At 42.7% G+C, this 26,360-nt stretch overlaps 1 long non-coding RNA gene across 2 annotated transcripts; it reads left to right on the top strand.

Annotated features, from left to right (window-relative positions):
- The first annotated feature begins 5,711 nt into the window (after positions 1–5,711).
- Positions 5,712–14,333, top strand: LOC310902193. 2 transcript variants are annotated; one of them, XR_014586549.1, is made up of 4 exons: positions 5,712–6,675; positions 9,411–9,562; positions 11,711–11,800; positions 11,888–14,333. It is a non-coding gene; the product is annotated as an uncharacterized lncRNA (long non-coding RNA). The 2 variants fall into 2 exon arrangements; XR_014586550.1 differs by having other exon boundaries at positions 11,711–14,333.
- Positions 14,334–26,360: the final 12,027 nt, after the last annotated feature.

Here is a 26,360-nt window from a genome sequence, read left to right as displayed (position 1 = left end):
CAAACTTCATTTTAAAAGCAGACTAGATGCGGGCTATTACAGCCCTGAAATTGAATAATTCATATTATTTGCAAACACTTAGGAAAGCTGCTGAATGCAAACGAATAAATATTTTGAGAAGTACAGAAACCTGTCCTTCAACAACAGGGGAAAAAGAGACATGCTGGCACGAAAGAAGAAAAGCATCCCTGCGTCAAACAGACACATTCTGCTGTGTGGTGACACGAGTAAAGGACCAGTTTCAAGAGCATCTGCCCAGCACAGCCAAATAAAGGGTTCATAGGAAATCGTCTCTGGACGGCCGTAAGCCCAGCCTGACCTTGATGAGCCCAGGCTGTCCCCGAGGGGCTGCCCGTGGACAAGCGGCACCCCCGGCAGGGCCCAGCCACCCGCCACTCGCTACGGGTTCGGCTGTGCGGCCCCGTCCGAGGCACAATGCTCTTTAGGTTCTGGAAGAAGCCCTGCCTAACACGCATTACTTCTATTACTGCATTTGTCATCAGTCATATGATGGTAATAAAATTTGTAACTGTTTCACTTACACTAGTGCTGCGATTTACCTAGTCTAATAGACAATGCAAATGCTAAAAGGCACATATACATCTTCATTATATAAGCTGGTGCCTGAGTCATTTTCCTCCAGAGACAGTTTTATTCATTTTTATACAATTTGCCTACTGTACAGTGCAGATGGTTTCTATTAAGTAAAATATCTGTTTGCTTCCAAATTTTTAGTTTTCATGATTAAATTACTTCAGAATGATGGTACATTGTATTATCCTCTTTCATGACTTAATTTAGTTGCAACAGCACAAGTATAAGCTCTAAAACCCCGTTTCATCCACTTAGAAGGATGGATATTTCGGCCACACGCTGAGAATTTCTTAGGTCTGTTTTACGCCCGCCGCAGCGTTTTCCCATCGGCCGCACGCGTGCGGGTTATTTACCGCATGCACACCCTAACGGAGGGCTTGAACAAAAGCGTGGGACAATGCCACGGGAGGAGGATAAAACCCAGCGAGCGGAGCCCATCGCTCGGCGGCGGGGCCGAAGCGGCGGCCGGGGGTCTCGGAGCCCCCCGACAGCCGTGGCGGTGCTGCCCCCGGGTGGGCGCGGGCCCACGCTGCACACCGCAGCCCCCCGACAGCCCCCCGGGGTCCGTCTGTCCAGCCGGGGACTTCGAGCAGCCGGGGGGCCCCGTTGGGGTGGCTCTACGCTGTTGGCATCTCCCCTTTGCTCTCCTTTGACCATCCCCAGCGCCCTGCTCTGAGCGGCCATCCAGAAGGGGTGGCCGAGGGGGAGACCCCCGTAACCCCTGTCAGTCCCTGAAAGGAGGCTGCCCGAGGAGGTGTCGGGCTCTTTTCTCAAGGGACAAGTGACAGGGTGTGAGGCAACAGGCTCAAGTTGCACCGGGGAAGATTTAGGTTGGATATCAGGAAGAATTTCTTCACGGAAAGGGTGGCTGGGCATTGGGACGGGCTGCCCGGGGAGGTGTCAAAGAGATGTGTGGACATGGTGCTTAAGGACCTGGCTTAGCGATAGACCTGTAGTGTTAGGTGGTGGTAGGACTTGGTGATATTAAGGGTCTTCTCCAACCCAAATGATTCTGTAATTCTACAACTGTGGTCTCTCCCGAGCCTCTCTACTCCCCCGTTAGCCCAAAGAGTGGGTCTGGGTGCCCGGACAGCAGCACATGCCTGTGTACAGGGCCACCCCCCCCCTTACACCGAGCTTCTGCACAGCCACATCCTGCCAGCGCACGGGTACAGTGAATCACTGGGTCCTGCCACACTGTGTAATATAAAAACCCCTTTTGGGACACGGATCTACCACAGCTGGCTGCTTTTGAAGTCTGTAACAGCGGGCAGGGGTGTAGGAGGTGGGTTGGGGGTTGTAGGGTGGGGAAGGGGGAGCGCCAGGCCCTGGCTGGGGTCTGCTGCCTTAGTGAAGCCAAGCACACTGGCTTTGGGGGCAGCAGAAAACCTGCTGGGATGAAAGACTGGCACGAATAAATAAACAAAAACAAGCCACAGCACGTCTCTTAGCCAGTCCTCGATGCCAAATATGACCTAAAAACAAGCTAACAACACTTTCAGGCGTGCACAGAGCTCTACTAAATGCCAGAAATGCTAGCAAGGCAAACTGGTAAGGGAATAAGTGATCCAATTTCATGATCTGCAATGGCAATAAAAGTTCCCTCCCAGGGACCGGAGGATAGAAGCAAATCCTAAACAAGCAGCAGCCCCAAGCCGAAACAGTTCTGGTGGCTCACACAAACAGTAGCATAAACCCTTCCTGTTCCCTGCCCAGCCCAAAAAGAAAGCTTGTCGTGTCTTCCGGGATGTACAAATCTTCTGGAGGAAGATAAGAGGAAGAAACACACATCTGTAACAAGTCTCCACAACGTCAAGTAAAAATCCATTATCAGTACAGATAATCTACTGGCAATGGCAACACATACTCATAAATCAGCCAAAGCAAAATATTACTTTCATATCCGTTTGAGATGTTCAGGGAAATAAGGATCTCATCTCTTTAACTGACACAAAAATTATCTGTTACATCAGAAAAGACAGATTTTGAATGTCAGCAAAAGCAACAAGGATATCTATTATGTTCAGCTTGTCCACAGCCTTCGTCCTTGATAGAGGCCAGTGGAGAAAACATTACAGGAATGAATAGAAGCCTCTGCTGTGGTCAGAGTAGGACACATAACAGACTTTTCACCACAAAAGTTCTCTGGATGCCCACACCACACCCCCAAACATCATCTTGAAGGAGATAGGACATGGAGAGCAGATCACTGGCTCAAAGCACCAACAGGGACCAGACTTATGGTGTATCACAGAAAAGCAAAACTGTAAGCCAAACACCACTCCTGTCTCCAGCCTGGCAGGAAAAATGGCAGGCGAAAATGTTCAGATGAGCCTGGGTAATGTAATCACACACATACAGAGGAATGGAAAGCAACCACAAACACAGATTCCTGATACAGGTTGTAATCTTACAACTGTCTTATCTCTAAATTTAGAGATTTGTTGAAGATAGGAAGCAGGACATTAATACATACAGCATGCTGGCTATCAGTGAAATGTAAGATTCTTGTTTTCCCATCTGCCATCTCTCAGCAGGGTAAAGATCTTCCTCCTACAATACATGAACGGCCTTCCATTTCATAGTTTTTCTATGGAAAACAAATGAAAACTCTCAAACTTTGCATTTATCAAAGCCATCTTGAACAGTCTTTCAAAAGCCACCCTTTCTGATAGTTGCACCAGCTGCACTTAGTGATGCCAAATAATTCCTTGATGGATATCCAGTGAGGTTCAAGATGTAACTGGAGCACCTGCAGTTCAAATCTGCAGGATGACTATATGTGGTTGATAACACAGAGAAATATGGTCGCCAACAGAAACAACACTGCAAATGAATTACAGGTAAGCAATTCAAGTAAAGCCAACATTTTTTCAGAATTAAATCCCACAGTATGATAACCACAGAATAAAATCATTTCCTGGCTCTAACACACGACTTCACTCTCTGTCTACACGGGATCTTTGCAAGCATGATGCCTGAAATATGTAACTACAAAGTTGCTATCAGAAGGATGATGTCAAGCTTACAACCAATGTCCAATGCGAACCACATCACTAAAGAGGAGCAGACTGTGCTGGAGATGGATTCATAAGCAGTTAGCAAGAAAAAAAATGTTGACCTCAAATTCTGAAGATACTACTCAAAGTTTTTCATTTTAGAGCTTCTGTGCTCTTAAGATATGTCTCCATTAGCAATTTTGGGCACTCCCAGGACAGGACAGAATTGCAATGCCTTTGAAGGTTTCTGGTCCCTAGAGTCAGCAGCAGTTTGAATTTTAAGTTCACCAGGAAGTTTTGAACTTGCTGAAAAATGGAGACTGCAGACTAAGTGGAATATACTGAGGTGCCAAAGCAAAAGTACTAAAGTAAATTAAGCATTGAAACAGCACTATAAACCATAAACAGAAACAAAATCTTAGTATCTGGAGTTCTCAGAGAAACATCCAATAATTTCTTCAGGCAGGAGGAGAGGGGAGCAATGTAGTACTTGAAAAGGTACACCGATTTTCAGCTACCAAGCAAAATGATGATGAACAGAAGACACAGTCCTACCAAAAAAGTAGAGAGCAGAAGATGGCCACCACAGGGTCTCGGGTCTTTCAGCAGCCACACATCACCGTTCTCCCTGGGTGAGGGATACCACAGAAACGAGACCTCTGAGTACAAAATTGGCAGACGGTTCATCTAGAAGAGAAATATCATGTCTGTTCTGGAACTGACTTATCTCTTGAATATAACATTAGAGAATAAACCATGATGGCAAAAGGGAATAGTGCTGTGAAACCTTCCAAGGGTGGGAAAGGCCAAAAAGTCAACCACCCCATCGTCCTCCTTGCCCAGACAGAGAGGAGAGATAAGCTCACAGCATGCCAAAATCATGGCAGAAACAAGCTCATACCCTGAAAGTGCAGTGGGCTTCTGAGCAGCCTGAATTCAGAAAGACTGTAAGACAGAAAGATAGTGTCCAATCGAGCTTTACGTGAACCAAATATGGCCAAAACTGAAACTATCTCTCCTGTTCAGTTTGAAGGGCAGAGAGCAAAATAATTGGCGGTATTAGTGATATAAATAAGGCATATCAATGAAAACTCTTACAGACAGGAACGCTTTACACAAAGTTGCCTTTAGTGTTAATGTCATTTCTTTTGAAGTGTTTTTAATGCACAATGATTACTTGTACTTCAACAGAACAGGGAAGAGAAGAAGTGTTGTGATTTAATACCATTCATAACTGACCATGTCAGAGTGGCAGTCCATCTTGTAATGAAGGTGAGCGCTTGTCCCAGAGAACGTTTTGTTACACAGAAGCTCTAGCATGATGTGCTATATCATAATGAAGATTTGGGATAATAATGTGTAAATTGGAATGCAAATGCAGTATTTCAGAGGTGGAGGAGAAAAACTGAAGAGCAGGGGAAAAAAAGGAAAACTATTCTCTTTGTGGAAGAAAAAGCGACTTTAAAAAAATTTTAGTAGAGTACACGTTTTAAGTGCAGTGGTATATAATGACAAGCACCACTGCAAATGGCAAGTGAATTAATCCCCTGTTCAGCAAAATGTTTAAATCATCACCTTGACAGGACCATTCACATGCCTTTGGGATCAAGTTCTCAAAGGGAAATTAAGTCTTGATCTTAAAGCATTGGAGTGTGAGTCAAGAAACATACTTTTCAGGCTCTGCTTCAACACAGGTTTCTTTGGGATTCTGAGCAAGTCACTTATGCACTCTGTACATCCATTACAGTCGTATAAAATAGTGCATCGCTGCTGTGCTCAGGGATAAAACCTTATAAGCACTGAGATGGTCTCTCAGGAGATTTTTAAGGCGCCTTATATAAGGAGAGCCATTTTTAGTTGAGACTGCAATACAAATAAGAGCTGTTCACAGGTATTCCCAAATCAAGGTCAGCAAACCAGGTCTGCTACCACATCCAGAAAAGTAAATATGCACCTTTGTTCATATCTCCTGATATAAATCTGTTTGATTTTTATCTGATATAAATCTGTTTGATTTATATCTCCTGCAATCAAAATTGTGACTTCAACTTCAGACAGGTGGCCAGTCCAGCAAGCTTGTTTCTGTACTGTGGCAGTAGTCATTAAACCTGATAATGGACTAACACTTACAGCAGTAAAGGACTTGCCCTGTCTGCTGAATAACTCAGGTTCTAGTGAAATGAGTGGATCCATCCTGGCTGCAGGCCAGCTGAGAAGTAGAAAGATTTATGAAAACTCTCAAGAAAACGTTTCAAACAGCTGTAACAGAAAGGAAATCCATGCAACATCTGAATCACAGAATTATTACGCTGCCACTCCATACAGTATTACCAGGGTCCCTCCAGCAACTACATTATTTAATAGACCATTTAATAGACTATTACGAATCCAGTTGTCTTCATTACAGCAAACAGGCAAAATGCACAGATAATGGAGCTGTTTTGTGGGTGGAACAACTGCTTGGAACAAAAGGTGAAATAACACACAGCGCAACAGAGAAGCCTCACAACTGGCAGAAGTTAAGAGTGCATTATATGGGCTGAAAAACAAAATTTCAGATACTAAACAGCTTCATTCTCAGGCTATCTTAGACAGCAGGAAAAAATAAGTAAATCAGTTTATATGAATGGGAGGGTGGAGGCATGTGGTGCTAATTACCTGATAGGCATCACATTTTAAAGTGCTTGCACAGATGTTGACCATTTTTTAGGGTGAGTCAAGATACTCTCTGTTTCTTCAGGACAACTCCAACACCTGCAAACAATCAAGATGGAGACAAGGTCCAGCATTTCACATCACTCCTGCTGCATGCGGTGATTTAATATTTGTAGGGTCATGATTCAATCCCAAAACTGAGTGTGGATGAGCCACGCTGTGTCTGATCCGAGGAGGTACTGGAGGCATGCAAGAGAACAGAGAAAAGCATGTTTGGGAACATGCCGAGCGCTCAGCACATGACAGCACCAGCTCCTAAATCAGTCCCACCCGCGGCCCTGCTGAAGCTTCACGGGCAGTGCTGGGTTTGGTGGATGGGGATTACTGCACGGAGCTAACGAACGTGGTGCTTAACCAAAACACCAAGGTAAGGCTGGGGCAGTCAGGAAATGCTCTGCTGTGATGCAAAAACTTTTCAGATTAAAATCAAGAGTTACTTTCAAATGCTAAACTTGTAGCACTTTCCAAAGTGAGCATCGTAAAGAGTTGCTAGTTCGGAAAATATATACTAAAATAAAAATTTACGAAGAGTAAGTCCCTTTTTCACAGTTTCCCAGCCACCTTGGCTTCAGCAATGGCTTAGCAATCGGCCCCAACTGAGAAGCTGACCAAGAGCTTGCAGCTCAGAGCTCCAGGACATTCCCTGCCTCCTGCTGGTGATAACACCAGAACGCAGATTTCTTCCCCTTTTTGAATCAGCAGCACTCTCCTCTGTGACATCTGCCAGGGCTGCAATGGGGAGGAGATACGGGGTTCTCGTGAGCCCAGAAGGAAATATTGGGTGTTATTTCTCCTCCTGTTAACTCCGTGCACAGCCAGCTCGGAGCCAGAGCAGCAATTCCTCCTGAGCCTAGTGTGCATGTGGCTGTCCAGCCCTTACGAGGATCCTGGGTGTCTGCCACCAAAGGGGCCTCCCGTGTTACTTCCTGACATGGCTTTTAATGAATCATTAACTAAATATTAGAGTAAGCCGCCTAAAATGTTTTCAATTTTAGTATTTCATAAAGCAAATTCAAGATAACTTCAGTATTTTCTATATTTTAATGAAGCAAAATTCAGGGAACTTATAAAGTTTTACCTGTTCTTACAACAAGGTAGTGTATCTGCAGAGTAACGACACATCTGAAGCTTACAGAAACCTCTCGCAGCGTTCCTAAGCAAAGAAGGGGTCCCACTGAAAAGCAGAGCGACACAGTATGTTTAATACTCTTACACAAATAAGGGAAATAAGTATTCCATATAGCCTCAAAAGGAGTCAGAAAAACATATAGCTAATGTAAGTTATTTTTCAGACCCAAGCCAGCCAGGCATTTTAAGCCTGATCTCCCACCCTCTCCATGTCTCGGGGTGCATTGGGGCCATGGTGGGTGCGGACCCATGCAGACATCCCAGGGCTGCGGCCGTCAGGGATCCCACACCTGGGCACAAAGGAGGATTTGTTGTTGTTGTTTTTAAACCAGTCTTTCAGAAGAGTTCCTCGTGGTTCTGTATTGCTAGAAGAGAACTAGCGACTAATCTTGCTTTCCCGCTCTCTGTGGTGTAAATTAAAACTCCTCTAGGACTGTTTACTGCAGAAAGACAACTTTTGGTAGTAACAAGCCATTTACAGCAGTGAACCTGAAATAAACAATTTGGACACTTTGATTCTCCACACACTTCAGCTTGAAAGGGAAGTAAAATAAGCGTGTGGACTTGCAGCTCTGCCCATGTGCAAACAATTTTAAAGACAATTAACCTTTCATTTATAAGACTAAAATATAGTGCTGTGTTGGAGCAATCTATCGTGCCTGTGCTTATATCCAGTAGCTCTCACTTCTGAAGGTAACTTAGAGAAAAAGCAAATCCACTCTTTCAGAGCCTCTGCTGAGTCTTGAAACAAACAGGAATCTACTATCATTCACATTAAACATGCTAATATAATCTGAACAGAAAATTGGATCACTAGGAAAAATAAATTCATATATGAAAATTTTACCAGAGCCATCATTAACACAGATCAGGATATCTAATGTAAAGTGTGTGCTCCAGTGGTCTTAAATACAAGAAAAAGTATGTCCTGGTAAATTAGTTCTCTGGAGGCCAAAGTTGAGAACAGAATAAGAGCATATCTTCATTTTCAGCAAACATCAATTCTTTTTCATGGTAATATCATTAAACAATCCTGTCAGCACAAAATTTCTCAGGGAGCGTTCCAGGACAAAAGTCCTTTTTCCTCCGGGATTTTTATCATGCCAAGCAATCAATATTTTAGCAATGTTTCACCCATTTAAGTGCGAGCCCTGCCATAGCAGGCAGATGATAACGTGTTCATCAGAGCTCAGGGCATGTTGTCACCTGGTGCATCACCACATTGTACCATGCGTTTTAACTTTTTCTTGGTCACAGGAAGATAAAATCACTAAAGAGGTGCTAAAACTGAATATGTAACACACGGGGAATTTTCCTTGGGACTGAGCTTAATTCTCCCTTTCTGCTGAAGATGGGCAGGGTGAGTTCATGGTAAACAGATCCACTGGAAGTGCAGGAAACCAGCGCTCACAGCCAGACCTCGCTCCATCAAACCAACCAGGAAGGCATGTTCCCATCTGGATATTAAATAAGGAAGCGGCCCTCTGTTTTGAATGAGCCCGACATCCACATTTTACTATGCTAGCCACATTAACTAGGTTTTGCTTTTTCTAATTTCACAGTGTATCAAAACAGACACAAAATGTTCTAAATTACCAGTACAAAATTGTAACCCGCTCTAGAGCCAACAACAAAGCCTCATAATTTCCTAGGAAAAACACATTTTTCAGCAAAACTGAAAACTCAGAAAGTGTAAAATTTGTACCAGCATTTGCATCAGCATCCAGGGTGCAGGTGCTGCTGCACGGAGCATAAAGAAGAGGAGAAAATGGGAGGTTTTCTTGCTTTGCAGTTGAGATTCAGCCTTCACCAGTTGTGCAAGACTCCTCACCTCACAAAATAATTTCAGGAGGTGGGCTTTGAAAAAGAAAAACATTTAAATTAAAAGGTGTCACCACCTGCACGTAACTAAATGAACTTTCTTACCTCGTGGTGCCCAATAAACATTAAAACTTTGGCTTTTATTTGTCCCAGTTGTAATCCACGGAGTGCTACCATGTTTCTTTAACATCTGGGACTCATCTTATCTCTGCTAATGACTCACTGGTCTGCAGAAAAGGCATGCTGAGGCGCAGATGTGCAGTGTCACACAGGCTTAATGGCATGCAAAGGGAACAAATAAAAAGGTACGTGTTAACGATTACGGGGGTAAGTGCACGCAGTTCAAAAGGTGGAGGATTTACATTGCGAGTGGGGAGGCAGCCAGCAAAGCGCTGCAGTCGGGAGCAAGCAGGGCTGGCTTCCTCACTTCGCCATGGTTATTAGGTTGGGGAATGGGCTTCGCCAGAGATGCGCAGCGCGAGGTCTCGCCGTCTTCTACCTCCTCCGTGCCAGCAGCCGCACGTTGCCGCTGCTCGTGCTGCACCCAGCTGAGGCTACGGAGGAGACGGATATTTAGAAGACACGTAAAGTTACGGTACGCAAGGACACATCAGTCAAATCCTATTTCTGCTAAAGAAAAGGGAGACTTTTTCAAAAGTGGTCCATTAACAGAAATTTGACTTTGCCCAAGACATGTATCTTTAAACCGCACCGTTGAAGAAAAGCTATTTCAACAAGTATTTCTTTTATAATAAATACAAGGAGATTCGCAACCAGAAAGGAAATTGTATTTAGGAATAAATTTGTGTTAGGATTTTATTACTAATTCATTACATTCTTAATCTGAAAAATCCTGAAGCAGCACAACTACTTTAGAATTATCATTAATAATTACACTGATACTGAATTCTTTTATGCAAATAGTACAGTAGACTTAGAGATAGGACCCTTTGTAAACCTCCTGAGTGTTTGCAGGAAGTTTAATTCATTTCATATCTCCTCTAGTTTGCAAATGAGGTGTGAAACAATTGTCTGCTTCTGGAAGGTGTCAGCATTCAAGTGCCACACGGAGTACAGACGCAGCTCCGTTAAGTTAATGGATTGGTATATACTGTCGTCCAATATATCCAATGTCACGCAGCCATCGAGCGAGGTCATCCAGATACTATTAATTATTACAATTTATTGAGCGCTGACAGTGTGCGTGGCACCGTACGGCTGGCCTGTGTCACTTCACAGCGAGCCCGAGGTCCCCAGCTGCCTGCCGTCCTGTGGGGAGAGGCGGCAAGGGGCGCATCGCCCATGGGAAGGGGGCCGGGCATGGCCCAAGAGCACAGGACCACGCTGGTGAGAAGGGGAACAGCTCGCTCCTGCCATCCGGAGCTCCTCTGCCTTCCCCAGGGAGGGCCGAGCTCCTCAGCACATAACCATCGGGATGGCTGATTAACGAGACGCTGTAACCAGCCTCCCAGATACCTTTTTTAATATTTTTTTTTTTTAAGGGAAGACATCTTGTTGCCAAATATTTCTGTGAAAGAAACAAAACAATTTTGCTAAAGAGATTTCATTTGAATATGTTGTGTCTGAGCCTCATCCTGGAGTGTCTCAGCTTTTGCATCACTCTCTGCTAATGAGTTTATCTCCCTGGGTAGTATGTGTCTGGTAAATTTTTCAAGAACTGATCATTAACAATGTTTTGTATATTTTATTTTCCTGTTTTCACTGTATATAGAGTTGTCATTTTTAATTCATTGCCCACCGGAATTTTATGAAGGAAAACTTGCATTCTCTTAAAAATAATACGAGCATGTTGGTACAGATTTTAATAGAAACACACTGTGCTGCAGGTGAAATTTTCTGATTCTACCACAAGCACACGAGAAATTGGGTGACAGAACCAGAACTGCGCTGAGAAAGCGCAATGGTTATAGAGATGAGGAATGTGCTCTTCCCATGTAGGAGGAATATTGCACCGACAGGTTAGAAAAGAGTCCTAAATCTTCCCTGTACATACCACGGCCACTGCAGTTTCTGAAGCACATCGCTCCTTCTGGACTCTGCCACCAGATTAGAGAACTTGAGCTCAACAAATTGGGGATTTTGTTGGTGGAAAACCCTGAAAAATGCAAGTTTAATCCTGATTTATGGGGAAAAGAGTAACGTAATCTTCTTACATTATGGTATTTAAAAGCACATAGCAGAATTATCAAGTAGTTTAACTTAATTTAGCTTTTCTTCTATTAGATTTGAAAAACAAGACTAAATAAAATTAGTGAGTACTCGCATAATGCTTCTTTTCATAATGGCTCAAGAACGATTCTGGCAAAGAAAATTCCATGTTGTGCTACGGTGTTATAATGTAATACAGCGCTCACTGTTAATGCATTCTTACTTTTCAGTTTACTACACCACTACATCAGAGTGCTGACGTTTTTCTATATTTCATCATACAGGAGTTACGTGTGATTTGCACTTTGCTGCGGTGTCTCCCAAGTTGCAGCTGAGCCCCTGAAGTGCTGAAGGAGATCACCAGTACCACCTCGGTGAGCTTCCCATTCAGCACAGCGTGTCCTGGAAATAAAACCACGTTTCCTTTCTTCTCAGCTGTCTTCACCCATTTTTTCCTGCAGAGAAATGCTGGGCTCTGTGGAAGCACAAAGCACTCCATCCCCAACACCTTCCCACAACATGGAGGACCGTAAAGAAGTCCTGCTAATGAAGCCCGGGTCTATAAAGCTATACATCGCAGAAGCTGGTGGGTCTCAGTCATTTCTTCCTCCTCCTGAACTAAACCTCATAACCGCAAAGCTCAGAGCAAGCAGCTCCTTTCTTGCAGCTCCATTCACAAGAGAGCAAAGCTACCTGCGCAGCCTTTAAAATGACCTCAAAAGCATACTGATATGGGTTGCTTAGCTGCCACCACTGAATTTGAAAATCCCAGGTTCAGAGTATAGTGTAGAAAGCAGATTATATAAACAGGGCTGTTTTCAATGCACTTGACTCAGTATTTTAGAAACCATTTTCTCTTGCACTTTCGCACTGAGAGAGCACACAGTCTGGTTTGGGATTTCACTTTCTGAAGCACCCCAGTAGTGCAATGCAAATCAGCCGTTATCACAGCCCGTCCAAGCATCTTCCTGATGTAAAGAATCCAGTTTTCACATCTCTGAATGTGTCACAAACTAAAGAAAATCCACCAGAACATCACGCAGAAGACTTCTGAATTTCTACTTGAAATCACAAATGTCTTTGCTATGATGCTCATTGATCATGAGGCCAAGAATTTAAAATATCGCAACAAAACATACTGACAACTCCAGTGTCTCTCAAGGAACATACAGAGCAGAACAACGTGGACATTTTGCTGAAAACTGTGCATATTATATGACAGCATATTTATCTGTTTTTGTTCATCCTCTGAAAATGTGCTTTATTGTGACTAAAGAAGATGGATGGTCTGAATAAGTTATTGGGTAACTAAGCCCAGATACCAGAGGACAAGGAAATATTTGACATCTTAGTGGTAATTTTTAATCAGAAGACCTGCACACACAAAAAAAGAAATGAATACATAATAAAATGATTCCACAAGAGAAAAATGTATGACTTCAGTCTTACCCATAACATTATAAATGGATTTTGTCAGCTTGCAGTCTTACAAAGCTCGTTGATAGTAAATTAAATTTGGTCAGTTTATAAAGGTATTGCTTTCATGTTTCTCTCATAAGATCTTACATTCCTCTGAGGTTTGGAATCACCTTGCTTCTCCTAGCTTGTCTTCTGTCTTCTATTCTTCATTACACAACAGATGACCTATCAGATATTCTTCTTCTACTCCAACAGATTTCCCATTGCCAACCTTCAATGAGAATAAAGCCTGCAAGCCTTTTTATCTTCATTCTGCTGCTGTTTCCATCGTGTGGTTTTGTTTTTTTTTTTTTTTCCTAAAGATCGTTTGCCAGCACTGCTTTCTCAGTTTTACCCAGTGGAACAAGCAGTGTCTTCTGAACTGACAATTCTGACTTTTTGCTGCTTGTGATTTTTCTAAAGCATGACAACTACTTGCATGAAGACATGGCAAACCTTTTCAGATAAGGAACTCAAAAAAAAAGAACAGCCTTTCAAAGAACAGTAGTGGTTACTGCAGAATGAAACAAGTCTCTTATGTATTAATTTAATTCAGTCATACCTTTTCCATGGCAAGAACAATTAGAATCATGTGGTGTTTTTTTTTCTTAACACATTGTATTAAATTATTTTTTCTTTTTTTTTAGACAACGTGCATTATTATACAAAATTCAAAATGTTTTTTTTTCTAGCAACATACAAAAAAATATTTGATATTTTTTATTCTGTATGAGAAATATAAATCGAAATAAGTAGAAATTGGATCACCTCCATTATATTACAGGCAAAGGAAGGTCAGGGACATTATTTACTGAAGTATTATTCTCTGTGTGTATGTGATCTGCCACTTTGCAAATTAATTACTGGTCTATCAGTAGTCATAGGCGGGCCGAGATGGATGCCATGGTTGCTACTGGTTGTTGTTTATTCTTGGTAATTAAGCATGAAGGGGCTGACAGAGACCCAGCAGCATGTCCCAGCTTCTCATCAGGAGCAGGTGAAGCTGCAGAAGTGAAACGCTTCCATCCCCACGCCCCAGGTGCCCCAGCTTTTCTCTGCCAGAACGCGCTGGCTCCCGACTGCCCACGTGGTTACGTGGAGGGGCAGCACGCAGGTAATGCAGAGGGTAAACCAGCACCTCTGCACATCGCACGGCAGGATACATTGGGGTTTGATATTTCTTTAGCAAAATGTCTGGGAGTTTTCCCTCTCTTCCTCCCCACTACTTTTAAACAGGAACGAATTGTCAACTCTCCGCCTTTTTAGTGCTTGCGAGGGGTAGGGTCTGTTTTTCAAAAGGCTGCCCGAACTATGAAGAACTAAAAGAAAATGACTTGTTTCTGAAAGAAAGAAAAGGGTCCTTGAGTGCGTGCCTAGGAACTGCTTCTTTAAAGCCCCTGGTGTGACTAATCTAGCAGTGTGAGTAACGAGGCGAGGCCGGGGAGGGAGCAGGGGCACCGAGGGAGCTAACAGCATGGCACTGCCTAAGGCAACAGCTGGGTGCTGGGGTGCGACAAGGCAGGCTTACGGGCAGACGTGAAATAAATAAGCAGTTCTCCAGTCCACAAGTCAATATTGATGGTTGCATCAAGGCCCTGCTGTGCAGGCTGCAAGAGGACGAGGCTGAAGGGGACTTGGACGATGCTGAGGCAGCGAGGGATGCTGTCAGGGGAAGGCTTTCTCAGGTCTGCGGTTTGAGTTGTAAAAGAATTACTAACAGTGATGACAGAGGCGGTGTTTGTTTTGCACAGCTCTCCATACGGCTGATAGAAGTTAGAGGGGGAAAAGCTGGATTCTTTTCAGAGTGAAAGGCATCGCCCGTGCCTTTATCTCTGCTCTTCAGTGGGAGTTCTCATCAATACCCCACCTAGGTGAAACGCTACGAAGACATATAGTACTGAGGACAGCAACTGCTATAAATGCAGCTGGAGGAGGGTAAGTCAATAGATCCTTACCTACGGAAACAAAACTATTTTATCCCTCTTCCATAATGGATTGGGAGTACAGCTATCAGGTTATATTATCTTATTGTAAATGTGAATGGAGGCAAATAGCCTTCTCCAGTGCTAAATTAAAAGGAGGATTGAATCAATATATGTGAGAAGATGAATCAAGTGTCCATTTCCTTGAACTGATAGCAAAAATAATGTGGTAATGCATGAGAAGCCCTACTCTAACGTTGCTAGCATGTAAGTATAGGGTTTTCGCTCAGTGCCAGCAAGAGAATGGGGCTCTTCTGGCTTGGGAAGCCAAAAATGAGAGCTGATGTAAAATGCATTGCCAAAAGAAACAAGCACTGTGAGTTCAACTATTTACCAATAACTTTAGCTCGGCAGCAAATCTGTCAACTCATTTGTTTTTCTTGTCTGCCAGACTGGAAGCAGTGCAAAACAGATCCTTTAAAATCATTTATTATCATATCTGCTATTGTCTGTGCATGCTGGCAGCACCTCCACCATAAGTGATGGCCCTGTAACAATTCCAAACTGGCTTTAGGAGTTATTTTGAAAAACTAAAAGGCAGCAGTCAGTAATACATCACCTGCTATCTGCTGACTTGCCTAAGGCCAGGCAAAACAGTTTATAGGTGAGAGCAGGCAATGTGATTCGATCACACCTTACCTCCTCACAGTGTATCTTTCTTCTTAATGCCATCAGCACTGCTCATTGCCTTAAATTTTTCAGAGAATTAAACTGCAATTGCAAAACAGTGCCGTTGCCACTGCCATTATGTTTTCAGCAGTACTGATTAATCTCACAAGCTTTCAAACAAATTAGCAAGTTCCTCACTGAGATAATGTGCAAGGGAAAAAGAGGTAAACGAGATGGTTATTGACATTATTAATGTATTGATTTTGGAATAAAGAGCCTCTATTCTGTTTCCAGCCCTGTCACAGACTTTGGATGTGACCTTGAGCTTCTCACTTTCTTCATCTCATTTCCCTACCTGTACAATTGAGACAATAATAATTCCTCACCCTTCACCTTTGTGCTGCAACGGGCAACACAGATTATCTTTTGACAGCACATTAAAGTGCCTTTCCTGAACACACTTAGGTATGATATAATACAGATATGACCTTTTCCTCACACTGACAGTTTTCCTTAAAAAATAAACATTTAAAAAAAAATCTATATGAATATGGTTTAGAGCCTGCTTAGTATTTCAAATAGCCTTACCATATACTTGTACTATTGGTATCTGCAAAATAATCGTGCAATAACAGGTTGGGAGGGACCTCAAGAGAATGTCTAATCCACACAGAGCAACAGTTTTAAGCTTTTGTTCATAGGTAATAAAACTGCACAATACGTTTGCCATTGGTTAATCTAAAACATAGCCCAGAACAGCTCAAGACAGGACTATTCTGCAGTACGCCAGCAAGAAGAACTCCTTTTTCAGGGAAACTAAGGCCAGTTCTCTAATTCTGTCAACAATCCTCATCTTTGTTTCAGTCCTGTTTCAGCAGCCTCTATTCATCCTTTGAAATCCCTGGATCCATGGGCCTTTCTGGAAATCATTGCTTCCCTTCGGTTATCGCTTTCCTTCTTTGCCTGACTCTGCTGAGCACCCAACAAGGGACCTCGACCCCTGCTGGCGGTGAGGTCAGTGGCTGAGCAGCCAACCCACACAGACGGTGTAACGTCCGTTTTTACAGCAGTGGCTCTCAGACCTGCCTCTTCAGTCACATTTTGCCTCCTTTCATCGAGCAATGCCTTTCGCTCTCTCTTGACACCTATTCTGCCACGCAAATTCTAATTTAAAGTAACTAAAATTGGACTCCTGATGCGTCCTCTTAAGACAATCTCCTTCCTGAATTCGCTGTCGGCCTTGTTAATGCTCTCATCTCTCCTGTCATTCAGAACTGTAAATGAAGTGGCCATTAATGACGGCACCGTGTCTTGAACATTTTAGCCAATTAACAGTGACTAAAATGACAGAGATGTGAAGATAATGAGTACCTGTGCCATTGTTTGTATCTATGCTCAGCTAGAATTTCAGTTTTTGTCAGTGAAAAATATTATCTTAATGTACTTATATAGAATTAATATTGTACATAGTATGGATGTGCTAAATCTAAAATCTGGAAATAAAGCCTATTAACCATTACTGGTTTTCTGTAACGTCCCTGAAAAATATATTACATATTAGCAAGAACTGTTTAAAAGGGTCCCTGATTAGAAGTTTTTAATGGATGATTGATGAATAAGATGAATAGGATAAAAAGATGAAACATGAAAGTTTATATGTTAGATCTGCACTTTTAGAAAAGTAATGCATTCACATTATCCCTACATATATCTAATTCTTTCACAGCCCTAGCAAGGTCTTACAGAGGAATTAATGTGTTTTTTAAAAAATGTATTGCGGGTGAGGATGAAACTCCTGTATGTTCATACACCTTTTAGCAACAGGGACCTGATGAAGGTCACTTTGCTTCCACGCTACCCGGTGAACACAGAACCTACCGGTATCGGTCCTGCTCAGCCCAGGCTCCCGCATACAGACCCGGGTGGAGAGCTGAGCACCGCGCAGATCGACGAAGCATATGTTCGTGCACCGCAGGATCTCAGCAGTCATCATGTTTTTCCCTGATCCGTTACTGTGTGGTACTGTTAGGCAGAGGGAGGGAAAGAAGAACTAATAAATCAGCAAAGTGCAGGAGGGAGAATTATAGGCGATACTAGATGAAAATGTAGCTCTTTCCTGTAAGAAGTAACTAGTGTAAGGACTAGCACAAAGGATGCAAGCCTCTGAAGTTCTCTGCGTTCTTCCCACATGCAACAAAAGTTGTGTTCCTTGTAATTAACGCAGAGATAACGAACAAAAATTCTTGTGAAAACTTTTTTTCTTTTAAATCGCAGATACTCTAATATATCTCAGGTTTTATGCTTCCCTTCCTACTTGCTACAACAGTTTTTTAAACATAATAATTACTGACTTAGCCTGCCAGACTCTGTCATGTGGAGAAGCTACAAGACCCTTCTCCTGCTGCAAGACTGTCGTCCTGCCGCATCTCTCACATGCCTTCTGGCTGTAGATGCTTTCAAGATCCCCCAAAGGCTTCTTCACTCTGTCAGAAAATAAGCGAGCATCTTGTTTCTGTGCAAGATGTTGTTTTCTAACTTTTGTTTTTTTTTAAATTTAAGGTCTGGAACAAAATAAGGCATTGTATTGAAATGGAAAAAGCACACACTCTGCTGTCTGCCAGGTCTTGCAGCTGTTTGAGGAGCATCAAGTAAAGTTGTCCTGGCTGAGCTGTGCTTTGGTTCAGAGAAGAGCGTTCAAAGTTCACAAGGGGCAGAGATTCCCCCTGTGAAATCACTAATGGCAGGTTTGCAGAGTCTGTGTCAGTCCTGCAAAGATACTTAACACAGATCAGACAAATTAAAGTCTTACACAACCTCAGCTGGCTCATTTAATTCACTGTAAATGCATCTTGAAGCTCCAGATGATTCTAGGTGCTTGCATGAAAAGAAAGTAAGTCCTAGATAACACAAAGGAAAATTCAGAGTAGAGCTGAATAATCTTTTCCAATCAAAGACTCATTTGGGATTCCAGCAATGTTGCCAGCACAAATGAAAGCAAGACTTGTCATATTTCTTACCAAAAAAAGAGAGAGCGAGCGAGCACATATCCCAGCATTGTCTATTGCTAAATGATCGGGACTTTCATCTGGGCTGCAGGGACTCCAGTCAGTCCCTGTGATCTGCTTGATTCAGATGAAAAAGCATAAAGGTGATATTTCCTGGACCGAGATGAATAATCTGACCACATTGGTATTCTTGAACTCTCACACCCTGAGCATGAATTTCATCCTGAAATGGAGACATCTCTTCACAGAGAAGTTTTTATCAAAATTGGAAGTTCTGGCTTTTCTTGCAGGTGTGCATCTATCGAGGGAAAAAGAAAAAGGCAGTAACACAATTCCAGGCAGGGCAGTTCAAGGAGTTCTGCGTAAGGATATAAAGCAGCTTTAATACATAACATTAGACATATTAGCTGAAGGACAATTTGTTAGACTTCTCTAATTGGGTGCTGCTTCTAGCACTGCAAACGTGGTCCTGGCGACACCGCCTCAGCACGGAAAAGTACCGAGTGTTTTCTGAAAGTGGCAATTTGTTCACATAAAAGTGAGCAAGATACAGTCAGAATTGCAGTCACAGGCAGTAATGTGACAGTAAGTCACAGTCTGGCTATGGCTGGACCACAGGGGAGGCTGTGCTGGGCTCTTGGGGGCATGCGGTGGCCCTCAGGGTTGAGCCCCCCCAGCCAAAGCTCTGCTGGAGCCAGGCAGGGGCAGCAGCCACAAGCCAACCCGCACAAAGTCTCCTTCTCATCCTTCCATAAACCAAAAACATATATGCAGAAAAGCTCATAAAACTTGTGAAGAGCACTTAAGTAAACAGCTTTAGAAACTCTATTAGATTTATCATTAAAAAAAAAGAAAAAAAAGAAATCAAAGGAAAGGGAACTATCTGCCCCGAGGCAATAGTGCACTGTGCCAGTAAGAGATCTGGCTCGCAGCCTTTTAGCAGCAACTTACTTTACACTTATTTGGGGTGAAACCTGTGTTAAAAGCAATGGCTTCACACCTTGACTCAGCCTCTCCTGCAGCAGCCCCCATTGCTCGTCTTCCTATCGTCCTTGCTCCTCTCAAACCCACGGGGTGCGGTTCGACACCGCAGTCACCTGCATTCCCCCAGCACGCTGCAGGAGCAGGAGATGGGCAGGAGGAGTCCAGCATCCTCCCGCCTTGGCCTCTGCACCCCAAAGGCTCATCCCCAAGGCAGGCATCTGGCTGGTGTGCTAAAGAAACCTTGTGCTTGTCGCATCGGGGCTGCTGCTGGTTGCTGCTATGCCCTGGAGTGGTTGTGATGTTGTAGAAGAGCAGCTGAGAGCAGCCCATAAATACACGCTTGCAGCTCATTCCATATCGAAGCACTTTGATTTACTTAGGAAATAAAGTATCTTCTGTTGCTCCATTCAAATGTTATATACAGATTTAATCACAGGCCCCATGATACTTGGTGTTTTTCACAAAGCTGTGCTTCTCGACATCTCAGATTTCTTTCTTTTTTTTTCTTTAAGTACCCATAAGGTAAAAACCAAACAACAACAACAACAACAAACACAAGCAAAATACAGGGACGCCAATGACATTTTGCTTTTTAAATCTTACTCTTAAGCCAAATGACATGATCTGGGGAACTCACCTCAATTCTGAGTGCTTGGGATTGCTTGTGCACTACAAGACATGCTCTGTCACTGGCATATAGCACATCACAAGGATTTGAATACCACAAGTGACTTGACAATGCTGTAACAAAAAGGAACGCAGTCTGCTGGGGGGGTAAAACGAGGAGGAAAGGAACAGAAGCAAGCTCCTGGATTCAATTTAGGAGAAGAAAAGGGTCCCTTGAAAGCAATAAGAGCTTAGGAAAAGGAGTAAGGAGAACAAGCTAAAAATAAAAAATTAAGAAAAAAAATGGAAAGGTTGAAACAAAGATTTAAAAGGATCACACTTGTATAAAGATGCTTATCTAAACCACCAAAGCTTTGTCAAGACTGAACTTCTGAACCTGCTGAGATATCAAATCCATCTTTCACTTCCCTGGACTCCAACCACGTCCTCACACTTCCCCTCTGCGTTTCTAACCTTCCCTCCCCAGCTGCTCTCCAAGACATTTATCAGTCCCCGGGGAAGGGAGCTGTGGCTCAGCTCGACCCCTGCTCGCAGGCCCCCAGGATTTAGCTCAGAGACCTTCAGCAGCGGCACCGAGGCTGGGAAGCGCAGGAGCCACGGGGCTGGGAGCTGGAAGGCAGCACCAGAAGCGAGGAGGCAGCAGGAGGAGAAGCAGGTGCAGCGCTGGGGCTCAAACCTGCTCAGGCCTCCTCGATTTGATATGCGCACTAGGTTCAGGAGAGCTTACACTTACTGGCTCTGCTGGTCCTAAAAACATACTACTTGTGTGCCTGTGTGTATATATAAATGTATGTATATATATTCCAAAACTATGTGGGATAATTTATGAAAAAGACAGTAAAAGTTTTCACAAGAACATATTGTTGTGGATTATTGAGCAGATAAAGAGAGAACAGCCATAGCAAATCTGGCTTTTTTTTTTTTTTTTTCCAGAAGCACTTTTGGATGTGTTTCTGTTTGCTGGAGGGTCTCTAAACACCTTACTGAGCTTTCCTGGTGGCTTGAGGTCATTCACAGATTATCCAACTTGAAAACCTTCTGGTTTACTTGAATACATTACTTTTTCACAGGTATCAAAACATCTTAATCCTTGGAAACTGTACTGACAGCAGCCTATCATGCCATATCCTCTGACCTTGGATAATTGCTGACTTTCTTCATAAATACTTCATGAATTCTCACTTAAAATGGACCATACCTCTGAGCTCTCGCTTTCAGACAGCCTCTTTCATTCATCTTATAATTCAGATTATAATTTCCGAAAGCATTGTTGGTAGTCTTTTGCACTGAATCCTCTGAAAACTTCTCCTGCTCCTCTCCTTCACATGTTGTTTCTATTTCCTAAGCCATATTTTTGGTGCTTCATACAGTGTGCCTTGGAAAAATAATTATATATACCTTCCAGAAGTACTTTTTAAGGGCACAATGTCCCTTTTGCTGCTGTGCTAATACACTTCTCGCTGCCCATTTAAGCCAGGGAGCCTTGTTTGGGGGGAATCCTTTGATTCTGTTCCCTGACGTGTTTGCCAGCACTGACTGCATCACAGACAGCCTAATTGCAATTTGGCAGCCTCCCGCATCAGCGGAGGGAAGTTTGAGAGCAGGTGTAGGATCCCCCAGCCCCCAGGCACCCCTCCGGTGCCTCCTCGGCGACTCACACATCTCCTGGCCGAGGTGCCACCAGCGGCGACACACGGGGACGGGCGGCGAAGAACCAGGCTCACAGGAGCGCTCCAGGGACGGATGGACAGCAGCACAACACCGGTAGCACGAAGGATGTTCAAAGGATGAAATGACTGCTAAGCACCTCAAAGAGAGAAATGCAGAAGTAGCCTTTGTCTCTAAGTAGAAATGTACTTGTTATTTTAAGCAGTTTTGTCTTTCCTAAATGTCTGGCCATAGTCAAATTTTCTTGCCAAATTCAGCCCTGTTGTAATTAGCATATCATTTATCTATAAATTTGTTTCTCAGTATGCCATTCCTCCTGCCAAATGCCTATTGCTATTCCAGTAATCATAACCATGAAGAAAAAAAATAGATTTATGTACCTCGTGGCAGTGTTTTTTTGCAAGGCAGATCTGCAACTTAAAGCACATTTCCCCTATGTAACTGTGGCAATCACCACCCTTTTACATTTGGGGAAGATTGTATCTGGACTGCCAAATTTGCAGGTCAAATCTACATCGATTCGAGAAAAATGGACACTCATATTTCCATCAAAAACCTAAGCCAGCAGCAGTCGGGTGGGCGAAACAAAACCAGGCTGGAACAATCGGAGCCGGGGAGGGACCGATCCAGTGCCAAAGGGCATCTTTGGGAACGGTCCCACCGCCCTCGAAGCCTTGCTGGACCGAGCCGTCAGCGACCAGGTGCACGTGGCACCCACCTGCCTTGCGGTAAGCTGTAGCTGGGCTCTGACACAACGACACGGTCAGCTCTCGAAAAGTGAGCAATGAATTATTACTGCGTCCTTCAGCAAAGGCATTACGGGAACAAAATGCTGGGCACCGGACCGCCCGTAAATATGTCAAAAATCAGAGCAGACGCAAAACTTAGGCTGCTACGGTTTAAGTCTTTCCTCTGTCTTTCCTGGAGCCACAGCTACACCCCCCTGCAGATACACACGGTGCAAGGCAGAAGGCAAAGACCCTGTGGAGCCCTCCGCACTTGCAAAGGTATCTGGTTAAAACATAGCCACATGACAGAACCAGGTTCAAGGTATAAAAACCCAAGGATTTAAAACTTTGCTCATATATATTCTTCAAGTGGTGTTTAATACCGCTTCTTTTGTTTGTTTTGACAATGGATCTTATCTTTTGGTAAGGGCTGTGTTCAGGACTATTATTACCCTATATAAAAGCCTCATAGTCTTTCTTTCCACTTGTTCAGCACACCAGAGTGGCATAGCAAATTTAATCGAAGAACGCAGCTCCAGGGAGAGCCTTTTGAGACTCTCCCCTTTTTCATAATGCTGTTATCTCCACTTCCTTGTGTTGGGGATGCATAAAAATCACAAAAAAGTCATTCTGAGTATATTCTTCCTGATAATTATTGTCAGACTCCGAGATAAGTACCCTACGTGATGTAATGTGTGTTAGAACCGGCTCTCTGAATGCAAATCCTGCAACTCTTATAGGCCCAGACAATGGTAGCCCTAAACACTAGGGCCTAGTATTTTGCCACAGACAAGAGAGAGCTTTGATTTTTTGTGTTTTGATAAGGCACAATCTGGGTGCCTTTATCTCAGCTGTTATATTTAAAGATGACATTCTAGCCTTGCAGCCTTGCCTATTGTTTTGACCCTGATTATCTCCAAATGTTGTTGTTTAGTCAAACTCACCAGTTTAATGAAAGGCCTGCTCCCAATTTAAGGAAAATTATTTAAATGCAGAGTATCCTATACACTGTGGTTTCGAAAAGAACTAGGCGGTTAATCAAAAGTTAATTGTATAATTCTCATGCAGATTAGGGCCTCTTGCAAATGAATCCCAGGTTGTGATTATTAAAAAAAGGGAAAGTGCTGGAGAAATGCACAAGGGTCTTCAGTCTGGTAAACAATCAGCTAAGGTTTAATTTGTGGTAAACAAAGTGCTGATACACTAGGGGTCTCCAAAGGAGACAAAAAGGTGAAAATAAATTAAAAAACAACATACAGATATGATCTTTTTGTTTTTAGGCATCTTTCAAAAACACCAGCTAAATGAATAAAAAGTAATCCATTAATATTTACTGGCAGCATCCTGGCAATATGCAAATGACAGCAGTTGTATAATTATACTCCAACCCTCGGACAGGGATCTTGATCATGAAATGTCGCCACCATCTCCAATAAATACCTATGTGGTGCTCCCAAGTACAATAAATGGCTATAATGAACAGTTTGATTAATCGCAAACTGTTTCTCTATATGCCAATAAACAACCTTGGCAGAAAAGAGCACAAGTGGTATGCTTAAAGCCTGTAAGTATGCTTTGTATGATCTGAGCAAAGGAATAAACTAGTGATGCTTTCTATGCCAAATAATTATTACAAAGTTAAAAAAAAAAAAAAGGTTGTTGAAGTCAATCTTCGAAGCCTATCATGCTGAAGTGGTGACAATTATACTGACTGAATTGGTTTTTTTTTAGTAGTTAGAGCTATCTGTATGAAAAGTAAGTGATGTGGACACATTTATGGGAAGGCCGTATGTGACTGCAAAGCCCACTGATGTGGCGCTGTCAAGTGGGATAGGATAGCAAGAACCAGAAATGCTTGTCTGTCTGCCAAGAATTACTCTATTATTAGCTTATTTACTTACTGATGACAATATGCTTGGTCCTGTTCAAACCAGACCTCGGGAGCATCCCCAGACCAAGACACAAACCGCCGCGTAAGCCCTCATCCCGAGAGACGGATGTTTTTTGACTGGTCTTCAATTTAATACAGGGTCTCATGGACAACTGTACAGCTAACCCTAGCTCTTCAACACACCCTGAATCATAATTTTTTTCTCTGCGATGAAGAGACTTATCCTTTAGCTTTCAATTAAGAACAGGATCCTCAGCCAGATACTGCTGAATTAAGCAAAAACTTCAAATGTCTTAGCTGGCCACATTCAGGCAGACTGAACAGTCTCCTAGAAGACAAGAGGCTTCTGTATATTTGGATAATTATATTTATATATGCACAGGCTCACAAATATAAATATATATACATCTCTGTCTGTATATGTATATTTAGGTATGTATAAAACTATAATAATCATCTTCAGATTTTCAGCAAGAAATAATAATGCTATAGCAGCAGTCACAGTCAGATCCAGAATGAAAGCATTAGCAGAACATGCAGAGGTTTTACCAGAACTTGGCACAGTTTCTGAATGCATGAAATTAAATATGGAAGGAGGAAAGAAAAGCAGGGACTAACTGCAAGAAACTATAATTCTACCTTCAGTAACAAAATGCTACCATTAACTACAGTTTCAAGAAGAAATAAATGCAACACATTTCTAAATACTCAGAAATTTAAAAAAAATATATAATAATCTGCCAAGTATGAGGATTTTACAGAAATCATTGCAATATTTTAAAGACTATTTATTTAAAAGATAATCACCAAAGATAGCAAGCCTTCTGTAATTCGTACTGCAGCATTCATCTGGAGGTGAAGGGAATGCTATCTGACATTAATTAGTAATTAAGGCACACTTGTATTTGCCAGTAAATTGAAAAAGATTACTAAGAATCAAAAAAAAAAAGTCTCTAAAGGGGGGTTTTATTTTCTTTTTTTTTTTTAATTATTTATTAACTGTATTATTCTTACTTACAGCATTTTATTTTGAATGGAAGGCAGGAATAATGCTGCCTTAAAAATAAACACCTGGAAATTATTAATTGCCCATTTGTAGCTTTAAAAAACATCTACTTTCACTTCCCTATATGTGTATCATCATAATTAAAATAATTTCCCAGGGAGCTGAAGTCTGCCTGAAAACATTTCAAAACTCCGCCGTGGTATTAATGCATGCAGCTGTAGGTGCTCCAGAAGTGCGCTACAGTCAAATAGCTCTGCAGCAGGAATCTGCTGCGCCAGGTCCTCTGGATGGAGCTTGTTTTGCGGTGACCTTTGCAACCACATCTGCAAGTCATCTGCCACCATCTGCCCCCATGTTATTGGCATGGTTTTGCCCTGCATTTGTAAGAGCGGAAGCAAATGACTTTCCCTGCAAAAAGCAGGAAAGCTGGAGCGTCTCGAGACGCCGGGCCACCATACGGGCTCCTGGGGCAACAGACGAGCGATACCCACTGCACACAGAGTTTGAGATTATTGTTTCTTTTAACAGAGGAACCCCAGAACATCAGAGACCTTTAAATAGCATTGCTTGGGGTGCAGGTAAGGTTAGCGTTGACTTTTCACATGTTTCAATCAGACCTTCGCAGATACCTAATAAATCTTACATCAGAGAAAGACTTTTGAAACTAAATTGTTCAGTAATATGCATTTTCAATCAAAACACAAGGGAGACTTTAAAAATTTACTGAGCATAAATAAAATATTTGATCTTTCCGATTCTTATTTTCCAAACCCTTACAGACACTTCATACTAATATTGACATTAAACTTCAATATTGATGTAAGAATGATGAAACAGAACTGTGCAGTATAAATATTTTAATAGGATGCAGTGGGACATTTCCACAAAAATAAGTGTTTTTCAAGGCATGCTCAGGCTCGCTTCACCGCTAGCATGAAACACAAGTCCAGGGTGGCTGCTCCCACACCTGACGAGG

Source organism: Anser anser, assembly GCF_964211835.1.
Source record: "Anser anser genome assembly, chromosome: 7".
NCBI classification, from domain to species: Eukaryota; Metazoa; Chordata; class Aves; order Anseriformes; family Anatidae; genus Anser; species Anser anser.
This window is presented reverse-complemented; position numbering and strand designations above follow the sequence as displayed.